Source organism: Callospermophilus lateralis, chromosome 9 (assembly GCF_048772815.1).
Source record: "Callospermophilus lateralis isolate mCalLat2 chromosome 9, mCalLat2.hap1, whole genome shotgun sequence".
Lineage (NCBI taxonomy): Eukaryota > Metazoa > Chordata > Mammalia > Rodentia > Sciuridae > Callospermophilus > Callospermophilus lateralis.
In genome coordinates this window covers 73,331,702-73,357,864 of record NC_135313.1, presented here as the reverse complement: position 1 = coordinate 73,357,864, position 26,163 = coordinate 73,331,702, and positions in this window count along the sequence as shown.

Below are 26,163 nucleotides of genomic sequence, written 5' to 3'. Positions count from 1 at the left end.
TCTACACAGCAAACTTCAGAGTTCCATTTCTATTTTTGGCAGACTCTGTTTCAATTACCTATAAGTCTAAGCAATTCATATAAATTTCTTCTTCCTTCATTAATATTGAGCACCTGAGAAAAATCTTATAAGGCTTTCAGAATCCAGATTTTCACTAGATAAATAGCAAAATGAAATGATTATTATTCATGACCAGTTGGCCTCTTTAGGTACATATCTATGACTATAGGTATGTAAATCCACCATGTTTAACTGAGTACATCTGCACTGCAGATTGAATTACCCACAACCCAGGGATAGAAATAATTATATTAGAGCTCATTTTAGACCATGTAGTTCTCTATTAGTAATTGTATTGGGCTATTGAGACACAATCATTAGAGACATAAAATGGTCATTTTGTATATTAGTAGTAAAAGAAAAAATCGTAAACCTTTAAGGAGAATTCATAAAATATGTACTTTTGACTCACAGTTAAAACATTGATTAAATTGCACACTACAAAAGAGGGCACTAAAAAATAGGAGGCATCGCCAAGGAGGCTGACTACCAACAACCACCTAAACTTTTTACAAGCATCAAGTCACCAATAAAGCAGCATGCACAGAACTTCAAAACACATATTTTAAATTGCACATAGAAATTTGAGACTCTCTATCAAACTCCTGAATGCTTCATCTGAAGGAAACACTGGCAGAAAAAGAGCAACCCTGAAATTGCAGAGATAGTGTTGCATGGCTTCTGAGATTCAGTTTTATTTTTAAGAAATTCCAGAGATATATAATCAACATGTTACTCTTCTTTGCAATAGTAAATACCCTTATTATAATTATTCTTTGTGAAAAGCTTACCTAATTGGTCAAATATTTTTTTAAAATTTTTATTTTTGCAGTGCTAGATATCAAACCCAGGGCCTTGCACATGCTAAGCAAGTGTTCTAACACTGAGCTACACCACCACCCCTAACTCCCAATTGAACATATATTTTTCAAATCTCTTTCTATATGTATTTTTTTAGCTGTCTCTAACCCTCAGTTTACATTGCACTACATCATACTGGTATAAACTTATAAATATAAAGAAATGCTTCACATTTATTAACCTATTAATTCCTCACAACAATGTGTTGGGAGTACTAGAACTAACTTCAGTAGAGGAAACTTAAAGACAAAAAGGCATAGGAAATTGACCAAAGTCACCTGCATAGAAAGTAACAGTCCTTGGGTTCAAACCCAGATATTCTGAATCTGTTTTAACACTGTGTATTTACTTTCATCAGTTTCAAAGCTAACTCTGAACAGTGTTAAGAAAAATTCACTTCTTCTTACTTGTATTTATGACAGTTTAATGTTTAATGTTTTCCCTTGTTCTCAAAAGAAAATTGGCACCACATAAGCAGACCAGAGATGAGTGACTTTATAGATAATTTCCTCATAATCCCAACCCTTCTTCAACCTTTGTTAAAGCAAGTGAAGGGAACTAAACACTTCTTTTTAAAGCTAAAACTGTCTACTGGATAATCTTTTAAAAAAAAAAAAATTCCCTATGAATACTTTGAAAGAATTAAGTGTCATCCCTACAAAATTCCATATGGCAAAATTAATTATCCTATATATCCTTAGGCAAATTGTTCTTAATACTGGGGAGTTCATTGCAAGTACTACTTCCACAAACTAAAGAGATATGTATCTTGACCCATCAATTAGGCTTAGGCAGAACACAATTCTCAAAACTTTTATCTTTTCTATTGAAGAATGGAAACAGAAAGCATGATACAAGAGTGAAGGGCCCCCTGACAACACATTAAATTTTTACACTGAGTTCCAGAGTTGTCTGCTATGGAGATACATAGAAGACCACCCATGTCATATGAGTTTGGAAATTCACAAACAAGCTTTACGGCCCCTCTGACCCTCTCAAGGGGAGTCCCTGTGTCTCCTTCGGGTTAACTTACCCCATTCCTGCTCTCATCTAGATCAGATGCAAAATCAACTAATTTTTATTCAATTTTTGCTTTTGTTTTTAGCAATAGCAGTGGATTAGGAGTATTACCTGTTATTTCATTATTATCTACAATTTCCCAAATGAGGAAAACAAGGTTCAGAGAAATTGAGGAACCTGGTTGGGGTATGGCTACCAGGCAGTAATTAGCAAAGCTGGTATTCCAACTCACAACTATTGTCTGTATAATAAAAAAAGATTGCTTTTTTCCACCACAAAATGCACTCAGTATTTGTGGGAGTTTGGTTCCAATATTTCTGGTAGATTCAAAATTTCAAGATTCTTTATATAAAATGGAGGAGTATTTGCATATTATCTATGCAGTCTGCCATATAACTTTTTAAAAATAATTTTTAGTTGTAGTTGGACACAATACTTTATTTTTACTTATTTTTATTTGGTTCTAAGGATTGAACCCAGGGCCTTGCACTTGCTAGGCAAGCGCTCTACTGCTGAGCTACAACCCCAGACCCTGCCATATAACTTATATCATCTCTATATTACTTATAATACCTAATACAATGTAAATGGAATATAACTGTTATGCTGTATTGTCTATGGAATAATGACAAAAAAATTCTGTACATCCTCAGTAGAGATCAATATTTTTTCCAAATATTTTCCATCTGTAGTAGGTTGAATCCACACAGGTAGAACCCATAGATATGGAGGGTTTACTGTACTAGTTTATTATGATGAATGAAATTTTTCATTCTTCCAAACAGCTGCCATGCTTATTCTGACTCTAACCCCAGAAAGGATTGCCTTATTTTTACAGTAGATATTTTTTCCTCAGGTTTTCTGCCAAGAGTCCCTTGCTTTGATTCTCATCCCACTCAGCTAGGACCCTAAGCCCTCTCTGGCTTCTATAAGCATTCTCAGGATGATATGTATCTCTATGCCTAGATACTACCCAAACCCTAAGTTCTCCCTAATTTCAACAACCCCTGTCACATGGACTAATCCTCTCTAACCCCATTTCCAGAAGTCAGGGCAGGAAGGGAATAGAAGAATGGAAAGGGTGGAACAGATTTCTAATTATAAATCTAAATAAGGAAGTGAACATATTTGCTATTTAGATAGCATTTTATAGTTTACAAAGCATGTTTCTTTTAAGAGTTTGTCTTTACAACAGGTATCACCTTTTGATAGAAAAAGAAAAACGTCTCATGGAGACCTCATGACTTATTTAAGACTGTCTGTCTTATAAAGGTAGAATTTGTGAGCTATTAGCCATGCTACTCATTCTGAAATCTTAAAACGAAAGTGTACATTTTTAATAGGTTATTGTCATTTTAGTTTATATCTAAATATTCTTGGTGTTACTTTATATCAGCTTAAATTAATCATAATCTAATTTTTAAAAATGATACCTAAAGACAGGTTGGTTATGTTCTCAGTGATTAAACCTGGGTAAGAACACATCAAATGCAAAAATACTCCTATTAGCCTTTTATTTTTGAGGATATATGAAGCTGAAATATGTTGCATTTGCTGTTCTGGAGAAAATTTTTAGTCAGGTTCCATCACATTTTAACAAAGCTGATCTGTGCTCTCTTCTTCATCACTACAGAGGGCAGCAACAGACAGCAGAGCTCAGCGTTACAGAGGAAATGTGAAAAGTTCCTAGTAAACAAGAGGGTTAAAGACAAAGTCATGCTTTAATCACACCAAATTTTCTTTTGTCTTTATACCATTTAAAATTAATCACATCCATAAACTTTCATATAAGTTACAAGACACATGGATATGAAAAGTACCAGGAAAGACTGGTTATTTTCAAAAGTTGAGTCTATGACATTTTGTAATTATGCCAAAATTAGCATTAAACAATAGACTACGTATCATGCAATATTTCAAAGAGTGAAATTTAGTTTGGATTTTATTTTTTTACTATTTTTCTTATTTATTATTTTCTCTTAAAATCTTTGTCGTAGCATAATAAAAGTACTTGATATAAAATGCTTATTTTCACAGAATAAAAATTATCTTTAAAATGCACCCAAACTTGTTTTCTGTGGGTATGAACTTTAGAAGTTATGTTCTGCAATAGGAAGGTTTACCTGCAAACTTTTCTCAGGACAATTTATTGTGAATAGCTGTCTGCAAAGATGAGGACTGTACTTGCTTCTAGTTTGGTTGCATAGGCCTACGACTGATTGTTCATGCAAAGGAGGGCAGCAAAGGTCTTATGATCAAAAGGGAAGAAATGACTGACAACAGAGCTAGTTCAAAGGAACTAATGGAATAATTAGTCCCAAAAAGACCAAAAAGACTGAAGAATTCATGATGTCATAAAAAGCAGAGCTACTTAAATTGGATTAGAAAATAAAAATGACATGAACATTGTAAATATTCACAGATCACATCATTGACGTGTAATGTGCCGTTAAATGATGTCAAATTAAAGGGGAAATTACATGTGTTAGAACTAGGACGAATAAAAAGAAGACATTTAAAGATACATGGTCCTTCAAGTGAAAATTTCTAACATATATTACATAGATGATCATCACACAGACAGTGAAACAGGGTGAATGAAATGTAAAATAAAATATGGGGGAAGGATACTGGCTAAAAACAACTCATTTTCAAATATTATAAACGGTAGTTAACTCTGGATTTCAGAGGAGTTATTTTGGAATTTATTTCATATAAAGAAATTCTAAGGACAGCTATAGTAAATAAGTCATACTGCCACACATTCCTTAAAATATCTTAGCATTATCCCTAAGTACTGAATTAGCATATGAAATTGTCAGAAACAAACAAACAAACAATAACAACAAAAACCCAGCTTTAGGGCTATAGAAATTTACATACTTCCAGCTACTCTTGTTAATTGTATATGTTGTTTGAATCATTTCAGTGATTTTTGGACTGATTGGTAACTTCAATGAGTGATAAAAAAAGAGGAACAACAAGAAACAGGTATGAGGCAGGTATACCATCTTTCTTTTCCTGGGTCTCATGAATATTGCTTGCTCAGAAGCACTTACATTACTATTACATAATTAATCTGAATTTAACACACAATTCAAATACTTGCAAAATGCATATCTATATTCAAATACTTTTAGGAAAATATGCAAATATTTAACAAAGCAACATTTTGATTTCCAACACATCTCAGTTTTGACAAATACTTTAGAAATTATTAAATAAAAATCATTTGCCTTTAACTGGATGCTATTCTTTCCATTTATCTATTTTTATATATTTTATCTATTTTTATAGCAGTAAGTTTAGTATTACCTAAGGAATAATATTAACTAGGTAACAAGTACCTTTCTTGTATTGAAGCTTATTGTTAATAGCATTAAGCATCTTGTACTTTGCCAGAGTGCATCTAACTGACACAAGAAGAAAAGTCCAAATAAACAACTGATGTTATATACCTCCAAAGTGATTCATTGAAAAATGAACTCTAAATGCCAGCAGGAATTTTTTTTCTTCATTCTTGAAAATTCCATAAGACTCTTTCTGGTCTATAAAAAGGAAAGGGTGTTAAGAAAATAAAATGTAATCCGGGTTGTAAGGAAATATTCAAAAGACTGCTATATCAATAGGCATAATCTCTAGTTTTAAACGAGTTTATTTAAGCATTTTACAAAGTACATGAATTTTTTCCAGCTCCTTAGATTCCCCACAAAAGAAGAACAAACATTCACAAAGTATGATTTGGCAAGCAATGGTTGCTTTATGAAATAAAAGAGATGCTTGTCCCTCCCTCATTTGTGGTTCTAGGCCAATCTGAAGCATAAATAACTCATTCCTCAAAAGGGAGAGTAGAATAAGTGGGACAGTGGAGACACTGTTGCCACCATGGTTCAGTTAATTAATTCATAGGAAAATAGCATGCTTAAATATCACAAATCAGTATGTAAGTTTTGTAGTTCTTTTTCAGCCTAGACCACAGGGTACTAATCATTTTGTCCTTCAGGCATTACCTGTATGGAATAGTAGGAAATAAAGAAAACAGAGATTTTCTTCTTGTACAAAGAAAGGAAGGAAATCTACCAGGAACCAGATTCTTCACTAGTCCCTTTATAGGTGCATCTATTATTTTCCTCATAATAATGAAGAAATGGAATTAGAAAAATTAGTAAAAATATTCAATATTAGCCACGGAACAAACTGATTATAAAAATAAGATATCAAGTAAATTTTACCTGACATTTGTTGGTCTCCCTCTAAGAGACTTATAAAACCCATATATTCTATAATCATTAGATTTAGTAATAAATTTTACAAAAAGAGTGATTTGACTAGTGGGAAAAAAATTTCCCTGATCCCAGAAACTACTTTATGGAATGCTTGTAGTATCCACAGTATAGAAATTAGGAGATAGATGATTAAAGTTTTGTTTAGTTTACATTGAACTAGATGATTGATCTCGAGCAATGGTCTCTCTGTGCCACAATTCCCATCTGTAAAAATGCATAACAATAACAATACTGTATAGGTTTGTTCTGAAAATTAAAATAATTAAATACTCAGTAAACTTGAAGTAATGCATAAGCACACAGCAGGTGTTACATTAGTTCAATGTAAGCAATGTCAATTCACAAACAAAAGAGTTTGAAACATTTTCAGGAACACATCTCAGCAAAACCATTACTCTACTAATGGTTAATTTTTACAAGTATTCAGAGCATTTTAGATAATCAGCATAGATTCTACCAGCATGGAGGCCTTTGAAGGATTAATAAATCTGTTCTGAAGATTCCTATTGTAGATGTGGCAGGTGGGAAGGGTATATATGGCCTAAGGTAAAACCCTTGACAAGACAGAGAGTATCTGGACCCTGAATTGGCCGAGAATATGACAAGGGATTGTAAATTTCCTTTGCAGTCTGTAATCTTGTCAGAACCTAATGCAATTCTCTCTGTTGCAATTTTCATTAATATTTAGACTAACTTGAATGTAGAAAGTGAACTGAATCCTGGGTATAAGCTATTTTATTGACTCAACCATTAGATAGCCTTGAAGTTTTCCAATATTTCTACTAGTGACAACGATTTCATGGCTAATATCATACAAATGCCTTTATACAGATGATTTTATTTACATCTGAGAGGGTTATATTTTGAGATATATAGTTTCAAAGAAATGCAATCCTACAGTCTATTAGAATATTTTTACATTTTACCAACATTTAGTAATTGATGGATCTCATTAGGTATCAACCTGAGAAAGTTCTATATGAAATAAAATTATGTTGTTTAAATAAACTAATATTTTCTAGACACTGTACAAAGAATGCAACTTGATGAGGAGTGTTTTCTACTTAATTAATACCAGCACTCATAGGAGAGAAAATGGTCACAAAAAATGTGGACTTACTTTACAAAGTTGGGAAAATGTGGAAAAAGCTAGAAAGTACTCACAAAAAGACCTTTTGTGATCTTTTCCCTGTCTTGGTAAAATGCAATGAGGACAAGAATGCACATCTGTCTTCTGAAAGATTGTAATCCCACTCCAGGAAGAAAGTCATTGATAGGAGATGAATGTCTAACAACTTTACGGCAATATCAAGATTAAAAACTCTAAATAATAATAAAAATATTTGAATATTTTCTCAAAAATTTTATTAAACTTATTCTTAATTTTTTTTTCTCCTATGCTAAACTCATGACATATCTGTAGAAATGGTAGGAGAGACTCATCTAAATTGGGTAAACAAGAGTTCTACCAAGACAAATTTTTTTTGGTACCAGGGATTGAACTCAAGGGTGCTTACCCCACTAATCTACATCCTTAGCCCTTTTTATATTTTTTTATTTAGAGACAGGGTCTTGTTAAGTTGCTTAGGGCTTCCTAAGTTGCTGAGGCTGGCTATGAACTGGCAATCCTCCAGCATCAGCCTCCGAAGCTGCTGGGCAAAATAATTTTCATGTCAACATTTGAACAAAATGTAAGTATGAAAAAAAGTAAGTCAGGAAGTGATTCTTTATGGTACTCACATTATTATTTGAGCTAAGAGTTATTTCTAAATATATGTGTGGTTCTCTGCAATGAAATAATGTATAACTTTTACTCATTGATGATGAAAGAAATACAATGATTAGAGAAATTATTTTGCAGAAGAAGGGATTTAGTCTGGAGTATTGAGTACACACACAAAAAAATGTGAAAGCTTTTGACAATGATTCATAGGAGGGATTGTGTTTATTCTGATAGATTTGTATAAGAGATACAGTAAAGAAACTTCAGCTTATCACAAGGGGAAAATGTAGGAAGATGGCACAGGATATATCCAGAAATGATTATCTAGACACAGTGTTTAAAACTTCATTAATAAATCTTACTGTCTTATGAATGTCTCTTCTGAACAATCAGCAATAGAGGAGCCAATAAGAAATCGCAACCCTGCTCTATTAGTGCATTTTGCAAATATAAATGCAGAAGGATTCTGCTAAACCACAGTAAGGCTCTGAGTATTTCTCAGATTCTTTTAAGATGCTTTGTGACTTCATTATTTTTTCCAATTACAACTCTGTGAAAAAATTCCCTCCATCATCAAAAGAATGGTCCTGGCTTACCCAACTTACTCTGGCAAATTGCCTTGGCTATTTCACAAGAGATGAAGCTGATCTGCTTCTGGATACTCCATTACATTTTGACATCTCAACTTTTTTAATTGCCTTCAGTCTCTGTCCTTACTCAAGAAAGTGGTGGGTTTTTTTTGTTGTTGTTTTTGTTTTTTTGTTAGAACTTACCCTTTACTTCCTTAGGACTTTCAAATCTCTACCCTAAAAATACCTTCATTTTCCTTCTCAGTACCTAACTTTATTTTGTATTTTCCCTTTATCAAATATTTACATTTGTCATCTAGCAGCGTTGCTGCACATCTTACCATCTGCCCATTTTTTACTATCCTGAAATGTGGATTTCTTCCTACTACTGTGCCAACAAATTCTCAAAAGGTTAACAACCATTCTGCTACAAGTTTTAAAGTAAAATGAAATCACATTTTGTTACTTACACTTATTTCAAATACCCTTTCTTGATTTCCTAATTCTGTTAATAGCGCTACCACATTTCCAATCAGAGTTTTCTTAGCTTCCTAATACTCCCTTATTCCTTCTTCTTGACAATTTGCCATGACCAAGCTATGATTGGTCCATAGATTTCACCTCCCTTCATTGTGGAGTAAGGTTTATGTCCTGAGGAAAGCCCAGAAATCTGAGAAGGAAAGTGTAGGGATAAGGTTGATGTAACCCAGAGTTACTGAAACATAACTGACATTAGAAAGAAGCAGAGTAAGGACAACTGTCTTGTTCCAGTGGAAGTTTGCCTTATCAGAAGACAGACCGAAGGAAACAGTAAGAGCCATCTATTACGTTTTGCTCTGCACAAAGAAAGCTTTCTATGATAAATTAAGAGCAGGCTCAAAAGTAATAAGCATATATAATTGCTTATATGGCACCTTTCTTGAAGGAAACCAGTTTGAGAATACAGCCCTTACCTCTGGGTGTTAATATAAGCCCCTAAACTCCTCTCTATAGGAGGGCTCTACTACCTGGCCTGCATATGTTAAAAGCAATGTAAACTGGAGTTGAAATTTGACTTGAGCTGGAAGAGTTTGTACCAAGTGGTATAAAAGCTATTAAAATGGCTGATTAGTAAGAATAATGAAGGTTTTTTTTTTTAATTCTACTTTTTATTTTAAGAAAAGTAGTCAAATTTGAAGCCTTTAGTCAGAGTAAAATTATTAGATAAAACAAAGTACTATAATGTCATGGCAACCTCATGTTATATATATATTATAAACTAAAACTACTACACATCTGACTATTTCAAGCAGTGGAGAGCTAGTTTGATCTCATCATTAGATCACCCACTTTATGTTGTCACTAACATAGATATTTCTACTATTTTTGCAGTCTTTAGAATCCAATCTTAAATTCAAAGTTGATTTAGCATTTATCATTTAAAAACAAGTTAAATTAACATTTTAGTAGTAAATATATTTAATTTTATTCTCTCTCTCTCTCTCTCTCAACTACTTTCTGGAGATATACCCTCTCAACATTGCACTATTGTACACTATCCAAAGAAGCAACATAAACCTTTTCTACAAAGCAAAGAGTAATAAAAAACAAATCAGTGGTTGAAATATATTGTCTTCCAATAAGATTCGCTGTATAATCATTGTTTTGCTTAATTCCATATTTAAGTTAGTCCTCAAGAATGTCTGGTATAATTAAAAGGCACTGCTTTAAGTGAAAAATATTTGTCTGTGGTATAAACATATATTTAAAGCATATGTTACTCTTTCTAATATATTTTAAAATTTTATCCCATCTTTTTTGATTTAGAATCTAAATAAAGAAAGGCTTATTTGCAAAGGAAACAAAACTATCAAATCAGAAAAACCACCCTTGGTTTTATTTAATAAAATAAACAAATTAAAATTATTTTCCTGTGCTATGACTTTTCCTATTGACCTACAGAAAATTGATAGCATTCGATACTTAGTGTCTAGATTGTTTGGTGTGACTTGCATAGATATAGCCAAAGAGTTAAAAAAAAAAAAAAAAAAACTCTTTGAAAAGAACTCTATCATTTTCTGCTTTATGGTCTAAGAGAAAAGACTGAACAATCAACTTGGAAATTTAGTTTACCCTACAATTAATTTGCAGAACTTAGGGGTGAAAGGTTGTTGATTATCCCAAGCATTATTGTCTAGGTTCCCACTTATGGTCCAAACTTCACATTATAGTCTAATAAACTAAAAACTAGTGAGAGAAACACTGGAAATTCATAAATACAAACCTGGCCAGGGTTGCCCCCAGCCTCACTCCTACAGTTGCCTTTTCTCCAATCTGAAGTGAAATTTCTCAATTCCTCTCCTCTTAGTCACTCTAATGGATCCTTCACAGAATGCCAGGGTTGTCTACTTAAAAGAAAAAGAAAAAAAATACAGAAAAGAAAAAAAGGTATGGAAAAAAATTATGACAGATGTTGCTACCTGGCTGCTAACTCTACAAGGTGCTGCCCACAAGGGGCCCACTTACCTTCTCACCTCCACAGCTCTCCCCCTTCCCATTATCCAGCCAACTGGAAGGTCTTTCCTTCCAGGCAACAGACACATATCCTTTCACATTTTAATGCATTTATTATGCTTTCCATTCCCCTGAAAATGCCTCTTTACAACCTTTTACTTATCTCTTATTTAATTGAGAACTTAGTCAAATGAAATTTTTTTCATGAGAATTTTTCCTAAGACCTCAGGTAGAAATTGTTGTACCCTCCATTATGTCCTGATACAACTGTATCAATGGTTTCTTAAGAGCAGAGATTGTATCCTGGCAGATAGCAAAAAATACTTCCTGAGTTGAATTGAACTGAACTTCAGCTTCATCTCAAATAAAACTTTTTAAATGAAGCCTATTTTGATCCTCTATTCAAAAACCCTTCTTCCCTTAAGTGCTGTGGTTTTAGCTATTTTATGCCACTGACTATTCTTACAGGTAATATGCAAAAACATCATCCCCAATGTATGTCACAGAGTACTCAATGACATGAAGATGGTGCTTCTTGTTATGCCTTCTACAGTCAGTTGCACATTATAGGGCTTGTATATATATTTAATAGATTTATATTTTTCAGAAATATGTATCAATATTTAAAACCTCCCCCCAAATTCACTTAGTCAAATTCAGCATCAAAATACAATATTATATAATTTGACTAGAGTAGACTCTTAGGCCTCAAAAATATAATGAAAGTTTGAAAGAGTATATTTAGATGTCTTTATATTATTTATTATATCTATGTTCTATTCTTGAATTTTTAACTATGTAATACTCATAATTTTTAAAATAGACATTTTGAAAATAGGATGTATAGTCTGCACAATATTATTGTTCTCAGCTCATTTGAGTCTCATAAAAATCTCTCATCTAAACTTAGCATATTAATTATATAATTAGATCTAAAAAAACATTGCTAATTTATGACCATGAAAGATAAATTTTACCTGCCTATGAACAATCCAAATGATCTTTCACAATATAAAGCTGTTCTCATTTTTAAAGAATTAAATCTTTATTGAATATTTTTGAAACAAAAAAAGTAATAGACCAATTCTGTTTTATTCAACAGAGAAATAGTGCAATATGTTATTGTAACCTGACTTGTATCTCACTTGTACAGTACTGGAAATTATTATTTTAAATTATGATATTAGATTAGATTTTCTGCAGCCTAATATATTGTAAAGTAATATAATTGCTAAATGCAAATGAGATACCTCACAGCTTTTCCATAGAGTTGTTCATGAAAGCCAAGCATTTTACATATTACAGTGAAGTGCATGTTACTAAGAAACAAATTATAATGAAGCTTAATTCAGTATGAAGACTCGAGACTGTAGTATAATGGGTAAAAGTACAGTAGGGCATATACACAGAAAATCTGTCATCAACAAAAAATTCCAGTATCAAGAATATTAAATGTGCAGTATTGATAGCACTGTATTTTTAAAGATTTCACCTTGCTCCCATTAATTAATTTCAAAATTTCACTTAGAAGTTACTTGTGCTTCTAAACACTGACAAATGTTGTTTGCCAAGTAGACTCATCCAGTAATAGCCCAGGTAGATGTAGAGAAGGTAAATTGTGCCTCTTAAGTTTTAAGGTAAAATGTTACTATTGTTAATCTGCTATTACCAATTACTAGTTATTTTTTACATGTGAATATTTTGTCTTTTATTACCTAATACAACTCATCTGTATTTTAAATGCACCCAGATAAAAGTCACAGAATGAATTCTTATTTCCTAACCCAAAATAGTAGAGCGCAGTTTTTTGTACAATAAGCCCAGATATATCCCCAACAAGCTATACAAAATGGAGAATTATACAAAGTAGAGAATTAATTTATTTCCTTGGAGATAATTTTCCTCTAAAAAAAACAGTTTGCACAAGATGGTCTCGAAAGATTTCTAAAACTAAGATATTCAATGAAATATGATTTCATAATTGTTTAGAAACATAGTGTGAGCTGATTTATTTCAGTAATAGAAAAATAATAGAAAATAAGATTCTATGGGGATATATATATATACACACACACACAAATAAAGGAATTGTGAATACTGTCACTATTTAGGGTTATAATATTCTAGGAACTTCAAAGAGACTTCTAGTTGGTGAGGAGAATCATGTAATTGCCATCCAATCACATTGAAGCATTTGGCCTTACCTAATACAACTCATCTGCATACATATCTGTAGGGAGAGGGTCTTTAGCAGAAGAGGTCTGTGAAACTACAGCAATTAGTACCACAAATATCAAAATGGCCTACAAATTATAAATCAAAACTCCTCAAAGATATATTTTTCACTATTTTTAATCTTAATGCTCATTAAATAAAGCACTGTTTAAAAAGCAAGGAGCAGAGACACCAATGGGTTTGTTGCAGTGCAGAAGAAACCAGATCAAAAGCAATTCATTATTAATGCCTGAATATTCTTGCTAAACAGTTCTGATTATTTCACAAGAAAGAGGTCAAGGTAGTAGAGAAAGGGATTTAATCAAATAAACTCTCAATCTCTCTCCAAATAGCATTTTCATCCAGCTGCATGTAAATTCATCAGATGACTAGCCTCCAAAAGCACAGGCAAGGTTAATCTGCTATGACTGTTAAAACTTCTATGATATGCCTATTGAATAAAGATTTAAAGCAGGATGAACCGTGCAAGTTACCCCAAATTAGTTTTTTTTTTTCTTTTGGCTCATAAAATACATTAAATGCCCACTGTTAAAAACAAACAAACAAGTCAAATTTCTTCCATTTTAGTTAGGGATTGTTACTGATTTCTTAAAAACAGATTCTGGTGATGTATAGCTTTCATTTCCTGGATTTTTAGGATTACCTGTCTTCATGTTCCAGAAGAACAAAAAGTGTGTACCCTAGTTGGGGATAGCTTAAAAACCTAACTTCTCAAAATAATTTTTTAAATAGTAAGTTTTATTATATTTTTAAGATCATGCTAATTTACTTTTACTTATATGCAAGATTATAAAACTTACCACATTTTTATCCAAAGGGAATATTTCTGATAAACTTTACCCAGTGTGTCAATTTGTTGATTTATTACTGAAAATAAGTATAATTTTAATTTCCATTTTCAAAATGATAAACAAATGAATAGAGATACTAGTGAAAATATATATTTGTATGCATTTTAATAAACAAGGAAAATGCACTGCACAGACAGTATTTTGCTAATTTATATTTGTCTGCTGAATTCTCCATGAAACTCTATAATTGTTTATAAATATATCTCAAAAGTTAGAATTATGTTTGAAAATATAGCAAGGTGTTCTAAGATGTTTTGCTTTGAAGATAAAGAAAACTGAATTCATTTTCTCAAAAAAATATAGAATTATGCACTCTAGATCTGTTTTTAGAAATTAAAAAAATAAAAAAGTAAAACAACCTTTGACAAAAATACATAATTTACCTTTAATAATAAATAATTCCAGTGGATTATTAAATGTAGCCAATGTCACAATTGTGAACATGCAGAAAGATTCTTATCACATCTCACAACTATTGCTTCACTATTTGAAAGCTCATTTAGTCAATTTTTAAATTTATAATTTCAAAAGTCAGATGAGAACATACAATATCATAGTAATGTTTAATTCAGTCCATTGCTACTTTAATAATCCTTAAAATACCTTTCTTTTCTGTTACATTTATAAAATTTCTTTTATATTGCATATTTTATTTCTGCATTTAAGAAATTATACAGCAGTTAATAAATCTTCTTCATGAAAATTAAAGTGTTTTTGTATCTGCTGGCATTTTTTGCCCTCTTAGCTCTCTGCACCTTTCTTGAATCTAAGACACCATTTTACATGAGGACAATTTCAAAAAAGCAAAATATAACTGTCTAATTAAGGGCTGTGTGATTGGCTAGTTCGTGGTCTCTGTGACAGTTGTGACAAATACACATATTGGCACAGCCCTAACCTCACTTCACAGTTTGCAACACAAAGATGGTATTTTCAGAAATGTGGAGAACACCCTGATACAAAGCTTCACCTTGTCTAGTGCTATTCCATTTAATTTTTTATTAACTGCCTGAACATATGCCATTCTAGAAGAGGGTAATAGTTACAAAATGTCAGCAGAAACATTTAAACTGCTAAAATGTAAATGATTTTATAAATTTGTAATGAAAGGTAATTGTCATGTGGGAAAAGTAACAGAAAAATAGATATGTGTAAATGTAAAACTAGTAAAAAAAATACATCTTATTGGTTGTAGGTAGGAAAACCTAAGTATATTTTAATGAGTACTGTAAGTAGTATTTAAATAAAATTAGATTCATAAGCAGAAAATGTGAATTCTATAATATTTTATTTTCTCACATTAAAAAAGTTCATAATAATGACAAGAACTCATAGAGCTTTAATGTGTTAAATTCAATAAGCAGTAGGACATTAAGATGCTTCACCTCATTAAAAAAAAAACAAATAAATCAAGGAAGGATAGTATAAATAGTCTTTGGTGTCGGCACAACAGCTTTAAAAGCACAATATTCAAATATGATTAGTTTGTTTCTTTAGTTTTCACTAAGATGAAAAACAATTTAGTGATTAATCCCTTCAGCAACAAAGTGCTGGGTCAGTGCTCTCAGATATGTCAAGAACAAGAAGATTCCGGCAAGGAATGGAGTATTTCCTCAGCCACCACACAGCAACCACCTTCCAGTTAGGTTTGCGGGCAACCATCTTTAAATGCTTGAGCTGTTCTGCGTGGCCATGACAAGATTTGCAATTCTCTACGTTTATTTACACACCATCACCCCAACTAGACATCACATGGAAGTGGCATGGTCACAGCTGACCCCAGGGTAGTCCCTGTCTCTGCCGATCCAATTTCATCGTGCTCTGCAATTGAACTGCAGTCATACTGTAGAGGATGTATGCACAGGACTCCGTGCCACAATAAAATTAGCAGAAGCTTGTCAGGGGGCATTTTCTTGTTTTACAGTGACAGACCCTGGACAAATAGGTCTGCTTTCCAGAAATCCATGGAGGTCTGGCTCTCTTGAAATGTATATGAGCCCGGCATGTTTATGCCCCAGTATTATATATGGTAAGCCTGTTACATGATAGTTTGAGAACAATGTTAAGCCTCTGCGCTGTATTTTCCGGTTCCTCTTCACAGTTTTCAGGGGCTTTAATTGCATATGAATAGACTACTTATTTTTGGTTTGTTGAAAGACAGCTTCTGTTTAGTGGTAGTAATTGAGAGAAACTTATTCTTTCTTCAGAGGAAAAAAAATACAGCACAGATCTATTGTGTTTTGAAAGCAAAAGTTTAAAGACAATTTTTCTTTTGCAGTTTAAGTAGATAAATGAAGGATCAAAAGTCTTTTTTTCTGAACCTCTTTTGTATGTGTAAAAATTAGTTACCTTGCAAGTAAAATCTGTGTAAGAAGACACGTTTAAAAATGTACTTGCCAAGGAATTTTAAAGATCCTTTGTTTAAGATAAAACGTTAAAAGAATAACAAGGCGAATAGATAAATTTTGCTGGTGGTGGGTAAAACATTTTAAAATATAACGTGTTTGTAATCTACCCTAAAGTAATTTTATTAGATATTCTGTGCAGTTCTTACATCAAACATCCTTAGAAGCCCTGGGATCATTTTATATTCACTGGAAGACAGAAAGAAATCCAAAACCTAGTTAAATAAATTGTTCATTTATTCCTTCCCTTTTATGCACCAAGATCTACATGTGGTCATTAATTATAAAGAGACTATTATAGCACCATATTTTCATTCAATACGATGTCCTGGTATATATCAAAGAAGTCCCATAATTAAAACAGAAGGGCCACAATGACAATTAAAATTACAATCTATATGGGGAAAGAAAGTACAGTTCTGCAATTTTTCACCCTGTCACTGTCAGCTGTGTGGAATATTCTGGTCACGTCTCTTGCAAAGCAGCCTAAATTCTTCTTCACCAATGCAACCTCAAAAGCATTATCAGCACCTAAGCAAAAGCCTATGCAAGTATAATTTAATACGAAGCCACAGTTTGCAAGTAATAGCGTATAAAGTGATATTTAAGTGGTGTTTTAAGCACACTTCTGATGGCTACAGCCGCTTTTCCCTGGTAAATGCGTTTTCCTTTGAGTAGTGATTATGAGTCCTGGGTGAAGAGGTCCTGTGTGCAGGTCTGTCTGTAAGCCTTACTTCCAGCTGCCAATCTTTACTTCATAGTGAAGAAAAAGCCACATAGCACCTTGTTCTTACTCTTGTATGCTGTCATCCCCTGAGCCTGATAACACAAAATCATTTCCACATAACACTTTCCTGCTTCTGCCTCTTAAACCTTGAGACCTACACATTGTGCATGCACTTGCACCCTTGGCAACAGCTCCTTGGAAGCCCCTTCCTTTGAACCATCTGAGTCTTCTAGTGGACTATTTTTAACACTTATCTTGGTAAATATCTACATTAATGGAGTACAAAGCTTTTTGGTAGCAATATGTATTTGCTACAATTTATTGTCTATAAAAGTCACGAGCAGTGAATTATTACTCTCAAAATTGTGTTTTTCTTTATAATAACTTTAAACTGAGCGCTCATATATGAAGCATGCGATGGAGATTGAGAAGGTTTTGTATAATAAAATTGTGACATGGTCATTTTTTCCAGTTTTGCATTATGGAGACACACTCATGCATGGTGCTTTTTAAATTCTTATTATGTGTGAGGTCAGGGGGTCGAATGTCAGAAAGTACTGTTAATTTCACGGGGTTAGGGGAAAGTAAATTCAGAGGGAATACAGATCACTTAGCACAGAAAACCAGCTCCTCTGAAGTTTGGTTTTACATTTGTTAACCATATCCTTCAGCTGACGAACCATTGAGACCACGGTGACATTCTGGTCCCAGATATAATGGCTTGACATGCTGCAGTGAGAGTGTGATTCCGTCGCCCTGCTCCCTGTACCAGCTTCAGCCTTCCTCCGAATCAATGAAGCACTAAAACTCCACACAACTGGAACTGAACGAAGCATGTTGCCATTTTGGCTGTGATGTTTAAATTATAGAGAAAGCAGTCAGGATGTCTTAAAGTTCAATCTGACAAGAAATGTAAAATATATTTCTGTCTTCATTCTCTGGGAAGGTAGCCTCTTACCCTGCACGGTATCACTACCCAGAGTCCTCTAAAAGCGGTTCATAACAGAACATCAAAGACCAAATTCTTGCACTTCAAGATTTTTCTCCCAATCAAAAAGATACCTTAGCTTTGGGCAAACTTTCTGGGGGAAAAACAATTTCCTAGAAAATACTGCTTTATTCAGTTGGCATTGTAGGGATAGCGTTCCTTGATTTTGCTCTTTGTGCTGTGACGTGCTGGCACAGATACACACGGCACACGTTACACAACTCACTGCCAACAACGACGAGAGAAACAATGGCCCATTTTATGTTGATAATAGCTGAGAAATAATCAAAATATGTTTTACTGTGAGGACTGTGAACATGTTGAACTCCGATAAAACGTGAAATTTCATTTAAATATAGATCACTGGGCCAGTATAGACAGATGCTGATAGGTTTGGTTGGGTGGTTTTGTTTTTATTAGTTCTTTTAAACAAGATTTTTCAGATTCAAAACTCCAACTGGGCTCAGCTGCCCCCTTATAATTAAATTTTAATGACTTAGGCTGAGTGTTTGTGTTTTGGCAGCATGCTTAATAGTGTTAGCATTTAAACGGTTACAACTAGACTTTGAGGAGAGCAAGTGGTAGGTGAAGTTCCTCCAAAGATACTCTAGTTTACTGGGGTGCTTGTGGAATTTTGAGGGACAGCTGACCACAGGTCCTCCTTTGAAAATAAATAAATTAAAATTTAAAAAAAAATCCTCTCAATTACAGTACCAGAGGGCCAATACTTTACAGCTTGAAGCTTTTCCCCCCAGAAGTCCTTGTTCTATGTATGTTTGTACACCAATGATTCTACTGGTAAATAAAAGCAGTGTGTAGGACTGCTCATAAAATCACTTTCTCACTAAATAGCAAGAACTAATCTAAAGATACACGTTTTAATCAGTTCATTTTAAAAAAGAATCGTTATTAACTTTGCAGTGGTGTATTTCACTGGTTCTTTTTATAATTAAAAACTTTTCTCTCTCAAAGCCCCTTTCCAGCAAGCAGCCTGTTGCCTGAAGTTTTAATCCTTCATTACCAGTTAAAACAAAATCACCAATTAGGCACATGAACACGTCTGTATTAATCTCATTAAGGTGATGGCACCAAATAAATTGGAACTATTTTTGTGCTTTTACTGTGTTCCTATGGCTTTATCAGGCCCTGTGGTCATATACAAAGACCTCACAGCTTAGTCATTTAGAGTCATTCGGTTGTGGACTGAATGTGGCATTACCATCTATGGCTGAAAATTGCTTTCAGCTTTTAAACTGCACTGACTAGTCTGTAGTTAATCTTAGATCATTCACTCGCAAAATTAAATGAGCCAGAACGATGGTCTTTTTTTTTTTTTTTATAAAATAATACATCACAAAACACTTATTTGCCCTGCCCAAAAGAGAGATCAAATTCATTTAAAATCCCATAAACCAGAGTTGTGAATTTTTAATTTTATTTAGTAGCAGAGAAATAGAGGGTATGCTATCTTTCTACAGCACATCATTGCTATAAATTTACATATGGAACATGGTTTGATGCTTAACCAACCTTTAATCTACCTTTGATGTATATTTCCACTTCCCTGTGGTCATGTGACACCCTTATTAATGCAAATGTAAAAAAGACTGTTTTGGATCTCTGATGTAATTAGCCATAAACCATGGTTTTAAAAAACAAAGTGCATACTTGAGTCACTAGAGTTGCCTATAAAGTTCACAATCATCATCACAGAAGAATAACCTTAAGATACCAAGTTTAAAATTTTTATTCCATTCATTTCTAGATTTTCTGCCCAAGTAACTACTGAGAACCATTTTAGCATACCAGTGAGAGTCAACTAGGATTTGATTTTAAAATAATTACTTTCACAGGAATAAAACATTTTAATTTCTCTGGGATTTTTATCCTGCTTTTGTAAAACTGAAATCACATTGAGAGAAAAATTCTAAACGAGGAAGGAAGAAAGGCGATATTTCTTACACTAATAATCAAAAATCATTGCCATTTCAAACACATCGTCTTTTAAATGAAACCATTAGGTGTGTTGACTTGTAGTTTGTTCTCTTCTTCCCCACTGCCCTACCCCACAAGGAGAACAATGTTTCTGTTTTGATTTGGGCAGTCACTGATTCTAGGCTTCAAAAAACTTGAACTACCACAAATGAGGTGAGGTCGCCTCATAATGCCAGATGGAGGCAAAAAGTTTGGCTGTTTGAGGAGCTGACCCAGTAGGTCCCATGGTGGATGACAGGACGCTAAGGTCAGATATTGGAAAATAAGGTTCATGCTACCCTGTCAGTGGGACCCGAGAAAGCTGCCTGCTTGACAGAGAAGGCGGTGTGTGGTCTGGACCTCAAGAAAAAGGAAGTCAGCCACCCAGAGCAAAAATCACCCTGTCGGGGCCATCCAAAAATGATTGTGACATCCGCTTTGGGAGACCAGAAGAAAATAATAAAAATGATAATAATAATAATAACAACTACCAACTAAGTTTGTATTTTGTTTGGTTTTAGTCAAAGGAAATGCATGGATCTACCTCAATATTATGAAAATTCTTTTATTAAGAACATAATTGCCAAAGCCACATTTGTGAGTGCTCATTATTTGTACCATGTGTGGCAAATTGACTTAATTTATACAATTTATATAATTCTAGAAGTTAACCATACATCATTGTAAAACATAAATAGAAAATACAGTGTTGTGTTATGTGCATGTGTGATTTTAAAAAAATGTATTTTTTTTTGAAAGTTAACTTTTTAATTTAGCCAAAAGCAAAATTGACCAAAACTAACAAAAACACTTACTAACCTATATAATTTGGCTATCTATGGGGAAGTATCTCTATTCCATTTGTAGAATTTAGAAGAAAAAGGAATCTGTGACCAAAACAGTATCCCCATTTTTATTGCGCCTGTAGTTCTTCTCTGAAAAACTTTTTTGAGAGTCCTTGACCTGATTCTGACTATAACAGTGCTTCTTAAATCTCATCATTGCTACCTTAAATCAGATGTTAGCTTTATGTTTTTCAATAAATTTTAATAGTTTAAAGGGCCATCTATTCAAGATTTGTCACTTTTCTAAGAATATGGATGAAGCAAAAGATACATATATATTCTTACATATTGCCTAAATATAAGGTTACCCTTCTAAATACCACACAATTTTAGTTTATCCAGCTCAAGAAAAAATATCTGCATGTTGTTGTTTATCTGTAAAATATTCCTTTTTTTAATAGCCTGAACCAAATAATTTCTCATTTTTACAGGCTTCACTTCACTTTTCTCACAGTGAATAAATTGCAACTTATTTCCATGAAATTCACAGATGACACAGATCTTTATTTTGCATAAAGGCATAAAGAAGTGTCTAATATCTTCAATATTCATCTGCTAAGTGGACATTTGCATTGGGTTAGAACGGAAAAAGAGCCCCAACCCTCCCGCAGTGACAGCTGTACAAAGGGATGACATCTGACAGCTGTGACAGTGCTGAAGGGAAACTCAGATGACTCGCAGCATCCATGATCCAATTACAGCACACATCCCTCTGACAGACCCAGCAGCTTGACTCCAGCGTTTGGAAGGACAGTATTGATCTCTTGTCAGAAACCAGTTGCCTGCCTGCAATTGTGCGCTGCTGAACTTTGAAAAGCTATAGTACCCTCTTAAATGATAGGGGCAGTCAGGTTATAGTATTCAGGTACAAAGAGAGGTGCAAAGGGTATCTGCTAAATGCTCTAAACTTGAACAAATCATAACAATATGACAGTCCAATCATGCTCAAGGAGCCCAGCTGATCTAGCTGGCTACTGTCTGTGCTAATGGAAAGACAGCTCTTTGTGTTTAGTGGGATGATCTTACTTGATGAAAAGGCCACTGCAATTAGTGCATGCTGGTTGGCTGTGCTGGGTGACAGCAGCATGGATGGTATAATGGCAGCTGCCAATAACCCTAACTTCAAGAAAGCAGACAATTAGGCCTTTGATCCTAACACTGCTAGTCCCTCTACTCCAGACCTCTGCTTTACTGTAAACCTCACAAGGGCAATGTGGTACAACAGCCCCAAACAGAACAACTTGGCCAAGAGGTCAATTACCTTCCTCTTCTTTCCTTCTGGTCCCGCCTTCTTTGAGGGGAGGGAGGGAGAGAGAGAGAGAGAGAGAGAGAGAGAGAGAGACAGAGAGAGACAGAGAGAGACAGAGAGAGACTCATGTAAAATGTAACAAATACATAAATATTTCCTTTCCACCTATGGTCAAAAGGAAGCTAATATATGAGCATAAATGATTTCAGATACAAAAGTTCAAGATGGGGTTTAAAAAATAGCATGGTAAAAACAAGATGCTAAACTTTAAAATAGAGCTATCTAAAGGCAAATGATCTAATGTTTTAGTATATGCATAAAATTGCATGTTAAGATATTAGTAATATCCTTAGATAATTAAAATCTATCTCCAGTTTAGCTTTATTAATTCAGGACTGGATAAAGATAGATGAAATATCCTGAAGACTTAGAACATACACAAAACTTAAATGCAAATTTCAGTGCAAATTTCAGCACTTTTCATTAAGTTGAGTCCCAGAATAGGGAAAGCAATTAGGTAGGAGTAAAATAAGTTAAACATGGGAACATGTAAGTGCAGACACACACACACATACACACACACATATACACACATATTTCAGCAGTATAGACAAATGATAATCAGAAAAGTTAAATCTATATCAATCTTAGTTAATTTTTAATGGAATAGGCATAATGGCAAAACTAGAAAATTGACATAATAAAAAGCAAAAATATATGTTTTCAATAAACAAAGTGCTGAGTAACAGTTCAGTATTGTTAAAAAAAATAGTGTATGGAAACCAGATTTCACAAATAAAGAGAGAATTAGAGATAAAAAGCATGAAAACACAAATTTTGGGAGAGCTTTAGAGTAGAGAGGAGTAGATATAAAATATCAAAGGTAGAAGCAAACTCAGAACCAATGTGCTTCAAAAGCATAAATCTTCAATACACATGAAAAGATGCTCTTGTTCATGCATATGTAATAAGTGCTAACTAAACAGCACATGAGATCACCAAAATACAAGTTGGATAAAGCACAGTTAGGATGTGGAGACCCAGGCACTATCTTCTTTATGGAGGCAGAATTGTAGCAGCCCCTTTTGTGAGGTTAATTAAGAAATATGGATCCAAATTTCATATTTTCTTAATCAAACTATTTTCATTTCACAAAGGTTTATATGCAAGAACAATTATCATAGCATTGTGTTAGTACTGAAAATAAATGGAAATAAGCCATATATTCAATAATAGGATTAATTAAATATATAGGGGCACATACATAAAATAGAATAATATATAGCTAAAAAAAAAGAATATAGTGGATATGAATCAGCTGAAATGGAAATATCTCTAAGATACAAGTAAATATTATTTTATGGTTTGGATATGAGTTGTCCCCTGCCCAAACTCAAGTGTGAGACTGTACAAGAAGGTTCAGAGGAGAAGTGATTGGGTTGTAAGAGTCCTAACCCAATCAGTGATTTAATACCCTGATTGGGATTAACTGAGAGTTAACTGAAGCAGTACAGTATGGCTGGAGAAGGTGGGAATTGGGGCATAGCTTTAGGTATTATTTTCATCTGGCAAGTGGAGACTCTTTCTCTGCTTCCTGATGATGTGAGCTGTTTTCCTCTGCCATACTCTTCCGCCATGACATGCTGCCTCACCTCAAGCCCCAAGGAATTGAGCCAGTGTTCCTTGGACTAACACCTCTGAAACTGTGTGTCCTAAATAAAATTTTACTCCTATAATATCGTTTTGGTGAGATGTTTTAGTCACAGCAGTAAAAAAGCTAACTAAAACATCTTATTTGTATAAACTCTATACAAAATATATGGACAAACATATTAAAATAGGTTTTTGTGCATTTGCATATGCATGAATATGTATAAGATACATGTTCATGTACATGTTATATATATTAACATTCCTAGAAATACAAACAAGAAAGTGGTAATAGTAATTATCTATCATGACTCGGAGATATAAAAAAGGTTAACTCGATTTATGTTAGATTGCAATATTTGCATGTCTATGTGCTAATCATTTTTTTTTTTAGAGAGAGAGAGAGAATTTTTTTAATATTTATTTTCTAGTTTTTGGCGGACACGACATCTTTGTTTGTATGTGGTGTTGAGGATGAAACCCAGGCCGCACGCATGCCAGGCGAGCGCGCTACCACTTGAGCCACATCCCCAGCCCATGCTACTCATTTTTTAAAGTGGTGAAGGAAGAAATTTTTGTGTTAATGAATTCAACACTACCTATGATGGTTGTTTAGGTAGAGAGAGGATACACTAAGCAGGAAAGGAGATTCATTTCCTTAAATCATTGTACGTTTAGATTTTACAACAATTTGAATTCTTCATTCTTTTAGTAGGCATTAGACATCTATTGTAGGTCAGACTGAGAGTAATTAATAATGTCCCTGCCAATAAGAAATGTAATATCTCACTGGGGACACCTAAAAACAAAGAGTAGAATATGATGAATAATATTGAGTGCTGTTTGATAACAGGCACAGTTATTTTAGGGTGCTATGGGTGGAGACTTGAACATAGGAAGTCAGTGAGCAATTCCAGGAGGAAGTGAAACTAGGCTTAAGTCCTTGGTGGAATAACTGGTCAACCAAGTGAAGACAATTCAGAGATCACAGGATTTGAAATACAGGAAGCAACATTAGCCAAATAGGGAGAATTTAGGTAGTTCAATATGACTAGGTTTTAGAAAGAAAGATTAGGAGTAAGAGATAGCTCTGGTGAGGAAAGTAGACACATGTCAAAGGGGAAAAAGATCATTAATAGCTGGGCACAGTGGCACATGCATATAATTTCAGCTACTCAGAAGACAGAGGCAGGAGGATCACACATTTGAGGCCAGTCTGAGGAACTTAATGAGTCCCTGTCTCAAAATATACTAAAAAAGACTGTGTTTGTACTTCAGTGGTACAGTGCTTGCCTGTGACACCCTGGGTTCAATCTCCAGTAACACACATGCACACATCTAAAGGAAATTTATGACCAAAAAGACGTATAAATGTTATAAATTATTACATTCATAAGATAGTATAAAGGCATGTGGTCCAACTATGCTGAAAATGAGAATCCCCTTCATTCCATGACAAAGGAAACAGATTCTCAGATCCTGACTTAGACCTACTGAATAGAACAGATGACCTGAATTTACAGCAAGTATTTGAATGATTGCTATCATTCAATAAGTTTAGGAAACATTTAAGATAGTTTGTAAGCTAATATCCTTAGAGATATTATTATCTGTAAACAAAAACTTAATCCACCTTAAAGAAACAAACAGTCCCAATTAAAAATTCCATATGTGAGTAATGAATATTTTTTAAACATTTTTTTAGTTGTAGATGGACACAATATCTATTTTTACTTTTATGTGGTGTTGAGGATCAAGCCAAGAGCCTCACACATGCTCGATGGGCGCTCTGCCACTGAGTCACAGCTTCAACCCATGGGTAATAAATATTAATAATATATATGATACAAACATTAAATTCCACTGCCAGCATATTTTCAAAATATCCTTTGAAAACATCTTGCAGAACAAAGTCTATAACATCTAGTCATCTGATGTTCTGCTATAATCTAATCAAAAATTATTATAAGATGCAAATTTATAAACATTTTAAGCTGAATTATTCTGTGAAACAAGGAAAAGATAAACATGGAACTCCTTTGAGTTAGAATGTGTAGTGTTACTTATTTTCTATCTTTCTTTATTTGTTTAAGTCTTTGAAATTTATTTTCTAAGTAAAAATACATTAAATTTTATTAATATCAGTTTTACTTTATGTTATAAGTAGATAAGTAACTATACCAATCATAATTGACTATATCTTAATAGTCTCTATTTCCTTAGTCTG